The sequence below is a fragment of the Bufo gargarizans genome, chromosome 2 (genome assembly GCF_014858855.1).
Source record: "Bufo gargarizans isolate SCDJY-AF-19 chromosome 2, ASM1485885v1, whole genome shotgun sequence".
NCBI classification, from domain to species: domain Eukaryota; kingdom Metazoa; phylum Chordata; class Amphibia; order Anura; family Bufonidae; genus Bufo; species Bufo gargarizans.
In genome coordinates, this window is record NC_058081.1 from 502,696,424 (window position 1) to 502,703,222 (window position 6,799).

Sequence of the window (6,799 nt, forward strand, 5' to 3'; positions counted from 1 at the left end):
ACTCATGCTGATTGGACTCTATTATACTTCAGCCAATCGGTATGCGCCTCACATACAGGAGCTGTGTTGGCTTGTCCGAAATAGCACACGCAGGCTTCTGTGGTTCAAAAGTTTCTGGTACGCCTTAAAGGAATGCTAAACTTAATAATGAATAAGAAAAAAATGACCATAGTGTTTGTAATTCCGCAAGTTCCTGCAATTCCCTGTAGAAATCTTATAGAGAACAGGGGTTAATCTCCTACTGATCAAACTCATGGGGAATGGGCACTCTTACATGGGTCAGTGTTACTGAGAGCCGGGCCCCTGCTGTATCCACCAGCATCTGTGAAAACACTGATGCCAGCGGATTAACCCCCTACATGCCGCAATGAATGCTGACCACGGCATACAGGAGGTTCGCAAAGGAATCTCTCACCCTAACGCCTCCCCACGCTGGTAATGGCGAGTCTTGAAAAGCACTTGGGGCGCGGCAGCTACAGAGGCCTATGAGACCCCGCCCCCAAGCTGAGTTTCATTGGCAGACTGTCAGTGTAATACACTGACAGTCAATGCAGTACGATACAGCATGTATTGTACTGCATTAAAACAGGGAGCAAACCCTGAAATGTTGAAGTCCCATAATGGGACATACATAAAAAGTTGAAAGAAGTGTTTTTAGCAAAAAAATTAAAAGTTTTAAGTTAAAAAATAAAGCTTTCTTTCCCATAATCAAGCCATGTACAATAATAAAAAATAAAAAAACATATTGGTATCACCACGTCCATAACAATCGGCTCTATCAAAATAGTACATGATCTACCACGTCAGGTAAACGCCTTAAAAAATAAATAAATAAAAACTGTGTCAAAATAGACATTTTTTGGGTCACTTTACATTACGATCAAAAAAGTACTATGTACTCCAAAATGGTACCAATAAAAACATCTCATCCCGCAAAAAATCACAAAAATAAAAATATGGCGACACAAAAACTGGATTTTTTTTCTTCAAAATGGTTTGTGTAAAAGTGGTAAGACGTAAAAAAAAAATAAAACTAATAAAATTGGTATCTCTGTAATCGTACTGAGCAGCAGAATAAAGATAACGTCAATTTTCCTGCACAGTGTATGCCGCAATAACAAAACCCCAAAAAGTAGTGACAGAATTGCTGCCTTTTGTTTATCCTGCTTCCAAAAAGCTAAATAAAAAGTGTGCCCCAAAATAGAACCAATGATGATGGGAAATCATCCCTCAAAAACGAAGCCCTCACTTAGCGCTGTCGAGATAAAATTTAAAAAAACATATGGTTCTCAGAAAATGGCTGTACTACTACCCCGGAGGCTGTTCAATGGCGACCATAAACTAATCCATCAAAATCTGCGCTGCAAAAGCCAAATTGCGGTCTTTCCCTTCTGAACCCTGCAGCGGACCCAAACTGCAGTGTACGTCCACATTTATGGCATTTCAGTAACCTGCCTAACATTTTAAAGGGCATGGTGTGTCTCAGATGGTACATGCTGGGTACAACATATTGGGCACTGAAATGTGATAAAACTTGCAATTTTTACTTTGCACAGTCTGCAGTGCATTTGCAATGAGCAGGACCGTGGTATGGTGGCCAACTATGCAGTGGGTCAGGATAGATGTATATATGTCTATGGTTTGTTCGTGACGCCAATTGCAATGTGCGCAAGGTACTGTTGCAGGGCCCTTTAAGATGTAATAACTCACGTACCAGGTGAGGACTGCCAGAGGGGGATAATGTCTCTGTGTAGTAGTCGGTATATTGTCAAAGGTGTCTCCTACCTTGGTACGGCTGGACTCCTGGATCCTGGCTCACTTGCAATAAATTGATAGTTGCTAGTAGGAGTAATTGAGGAATAAATGAGATCCAGACTTGTAATATAATCCAACTTGTCTTTACTTAATGCAGCATAAATCCACATGAGATACAGCTTTAGTCTTGGATCCCAGCAGGGATTACTATCTCTTCTGCTTCTTATCATATGCCTGTAGAATATGGCAGGTACCGTATTTTTCGCCCTATAAGACGCACCGGCCCATAACCTAGGTTTTTGGGAAGGTAAATAAGAAAAGAAAAATTTAACCAAAAGGTTTGCTGTGTGTTTGGTGGGTTTGGAACTAATGGTGGTCTGTGGATGGCACTATTACTGGGGATCTGTGGATGACGGACACTGTTATGGGGGGAGCTGTGGATGACTGACACCGTTATGGGGGATCTGTGGATGACGGACATTGTTATGGGGGGATCTGTGGATGACTGACACTGTTATGGGGGGATCTGTGGATGACGGACACTGTTATGGGGGGATCTGTGGATGACTGACACTGTTATGGGGGGATCTGTGGATGACTGACACTGTTATGGGGTGGATCTGTGGATGACGGACACTGTTATGGGGTGGATCTGTGGATGACGGACACTGTTATGGGGGATCTGTGAATGACGGACACTGTTATGGGGGGGATCTGTGACGGACACTGTTATGGGGGGATCTGTGGCTTGCACTGTTACAGGGGGATCTGTGGCTGGCACTGTTACAGGGGGGGATCTGTGGGTGGCACTGTTATATATGTGCCATCCACAGACCCCCCCAGCCCATAACAGTGCCATCCACAGACCCCCCCAGCCCATAACTGTGCCATCCACAGATGTCCCCCATAAAAATGTAATCCACAAATCCCCCCCCCCCCCCCCCCCCCCCCCCGCCGCTCCAGTATACAAATAGAAGATGTCTTATTCAATTAACATAGTAACATAGTACATAAGGCCGAAAAAAGACATTTGTCCATCCAGTTCAGCCTGTCATCCTGCAAGTTGATCCAGAGGAAGGCAAAAAAAAACCTGTGAGGTAGAAGCCAATTTTCCTCACTTTAGGGGCATAAAAAAATTCCTTCCCGACTCCAATCAGGCAATCAGAATAACTCCCTGGCAATCAGAATGTACTATGTTATGTACTATGTTACTATGTTACTAAGATGTCTTATTCAATTAATAGTTATTAAACATGCCCCCCAACTCCTAATAGTACCTTACATCCTAACCGCTTCAGTACAATGGAGGCAGGCAGGCCGGGCGGCCGGTGCGTCACTCACTGACGTCACTTGCCTGCGCCGCCTGCTTCATTCATAAAGTAGTTACGCTGCCGCCCGCCCGGCCTGCCTGCCAGCATTCTACTGAAGCAGTTAGGATGTAAGGTAATAATAGGAGTGAGGGGGCATGTTTAACCCCTTAAGGACCAGGCTCATTTTCACCTTCAGGACCAGGCCATTTTTTGCAAACCTGACCAGTGTCACTTTAAGTGCTCATAACTTTAAAACGCTTCGACTTACCCAGGCCGTTCTGAGATTGTTTTTTCGTCACATATTGTACTTCATGACACTGCTAAAATTGGGTCAAAAAAGTTAATTTTTTTGCATAAAAAAATACATTTTTTACCAAAAATTTTGAAAAATTAGCAAATTTCAAAGTTTCAGTTTCTCTACTTCTGTAATACATAGTAATACCCCCAAAAATTGTGATGACTTTACATTCCCCATATGTCTACTTCATGTTTGTAGCATTTTGGGAATGATATTTTATTTTTTGGGGATGTTACAAGGCTTAGAAGTTTAGAAGCAAATTTTGAAATTTTTGAGAAATCTTCAAAATCCCACTTTTTATGGACCAGTTCAGGTTTGCAGTCATATTGTGAGGCTTAGATAATAGAAACCTCCCAAAAATGACCCCATTCTAGAAACTACACCCCTCAGGTATTCAAAACTGTTTTTTCAAACTTTATTAACCCTTTAGGTCTTCCACAAGAGTTGATGGCAGATGGAGAAACAATTTTGAAATTTCTATTTTTTGGAAAATTTTCCAATATAATCAATTTTTTCCAGGAGTAAAACAAGGGTTAACTGCCAAACAACACTCAAAATGGGTTGCCCTGATTCTGTAGTTTGCAGAAACACCCCATATGTGGTCGTAAACTACTGTTTGGCCGAACGGTAGCACATAGAAGGAGGGGAACACCATATGGGTTTTGGAAGGCAGATTTTGCAGGACTGGTTTTGTTTATACCATGTCCCATTTGAAGCCCCCTGTTGCACCCCTAGAATAGAAATTTCAAAAAAGTGACTCCATCTAAGAAAGTACACCCCTCAAGGTATTCAAAACTGGGTTTACAAACTTTGTTAACCCTTTAGGTGTTCCACAAGAGTTAATGGCAGATGGAGAAACAATTTTGAAATTTCTATTTTTTGGAAAATTTTCCAATATAATCAATTTTTTCCAGGAGTAAAACAAGGGTTAACTGCCAAACAACACTCAAAATGGGTTGCCCTGATTCTGTAGTTTGCAAAAACACCCGATATGTGGTCGTAAACTACTGTTTGGCCGAACGGTAGCACATAGAGGGAGGGGAACACCATATGGGTTTTGGAAGGCAGATTTTGCAGGACTGGTTTTGTTTATACCATGTCCCATTTGAAGCCCCCTGTTGCACCCCTAGAATAGAAATTTCAAAAAAGTGACTCCATCTAAGAAAGTACACCCCTCAAGGTATTCAAAACTGGGTTTACAAACTTTGTTAACCCTTTAGGTGTTCCACAAGAGTTAATGGCAGATGGAGAAACAATTTTGAAATTTCTATTTTTTGGAAAATTTTCCAATATAATCAATTTTTTCCAGGAGTAAAACAAGGGTTAACTGCCAAACAACACTCAAAATGGGTTGCCCTGATTCTGTAGTTTGCAAAAACACCCGATATGTGGTCGTAAACTACTGTTTGGCCGAACGGTAGCACATAGAGGGAGGGGAACACCATATGGGTTTTGGAAGGCAGATTTTGCAGGACTGGTTTTGTTTATACCATGTCCCATTTGAAGCCCCCTGTTGCACCCCTAGAATAGAAATTTCAAAAAAGTGACTCCATCTAAGAAAGTACACCCCTCAAGGTATTCAAAACTGGGTTTACAAACTTTGTTAACCCTTTAGGTGTTCCACAAGAGTTAATGGCAGATGGAGAAACAATTTAGAAATTTCAATTTTTTGGAAAATTTTCCAATATAATCAATTTTTTCCAGGAGTAAAACAAGGGTTAACTGCCAAACAACACTCAAAATGGGTTGCCCTGATTCTGTAGTTTGCAAAAACACCCCATATGTGGTCGTAAACTACTGTTTGGCCGAACGGTAGCACATAGAAGGAGGGGAACACCATATGAGTTTTGGAAGGCAGATTTTGCAGGACTGGTTTTGTTTCTACCATGTCCCATTTGAAGCCCCCTGTTGCACCCCTAGAATAGAAATTTCAAAAAAGTGACTCCATCTAAGAAAGTACACCCCTCAAGGTATTCAAAACTGGGTTTACAAACTTTGTTAACCCTTTAGCTGTTCCACAAGAGTTAATGGCAGGTGGAGAAACAATTTAGAAATTTCAATTTTTTGGAAAATTTTCCAATATAATCAGTTTTTTCCAGGAGTAAAACAAGGGTTAACTGCCAAACAAAACTCAAAATGGGTTGCCCTGATTCTGTAGTTTGCAAAAACACCCCAAATGTGGTCGTAAACTACTGTTTGGCTAAACGGCAGGACATAGAAGAAGGGGAACGCCATACGGTTTTTGGAAGGCAGATTTTGCTGGACTGGTTTATTTACACCATGTACCCTTTCAAGCCCCCTGATGCACCCCTAGAGTAGAAACTCCATAAAAGTGACCCCATCTAGGAAACTACGGGATAAGGTGGTTGTTGTTTTGGGAAAATTTTTGGGGTAAATTAGATTTTTGGTTGCTCTATATTACTCTTTTTTGAGGCAATGTAACAAAAAAATGTAATTCTAAAATTGTTTCTACATTCGCTATTTAGTTTTGTGGAACACCTAAAGGGTTAACATAGTTTGTAAAGTAATTTTTGAATACCTTGAGGGGTGTAGTTTCTTAGATGGGGTCACTTTTTTGGAGTTTCTAGTCTAGGCTACATCAGGGGGGGCTTCTAATGGGACATGGTGTAAAAAAAAAAAACTGTCCATCAAAATCTGCCTTCCAGAAACCGTATGGAGTTCCCTTCGTTCTATGCCCTGCCGTGCGGCTATATAGCCATTTACGACCACATATGGGGTGTTTCTGCAAACTACAGAATTGGGGCAATAAATGTTTAGTTTTGTTTGGCTGTTAACCCTTGCTTTATTACCGGCAAAATGGATTTAAATTTAAATTTTGCCCAAAAATAGGTGTTTTGGCACCGTTTTTATTTTATATTTTTAACACCGTTCATCCGAGGCGTTTGGTAAAAAGTTATTTTTGTAGCGACGACTTTTACGCACGTGACGATGCCCAATATGTATGGCTCTCAGACTTTGGAGACACTAAGCAGGCATCCTAAAACTGCGGCCCTCCAGATGTTGTAAAACTACAATTCCCACCATGCCCTGATGATGGCTGTAGGTTGTCTGGGCATGCTGGGAGTTATAGTTTTACAACATCTGGAGGGCCGCAGTTTGAGGATGCCTGCACTAAAACTAATATTTTTGGGGGAAAGAAAAATTGTTTTCGTGTCTCCAAAGTCTGAGAGCCATAGTGTTTTATGTTCTCTAGTGAACTGTTGGGGATTATAAAAATTTAGTACTCCATGGAAGTGTGATACTCCCTGAAGCAATCGATAATGCAGAGGCCCGGATGATCGGGGCACGTGTCACATTGAGTTGTGGTGTCCTTCCGTATCCCCCTCTTGTGACACACTCTGCACTTTTTTTGGGTTCGTCCCTTCTTTCCAGTATGGGGGACCACACCTGGAAAGTGTTGGCCAGGGACGATCCG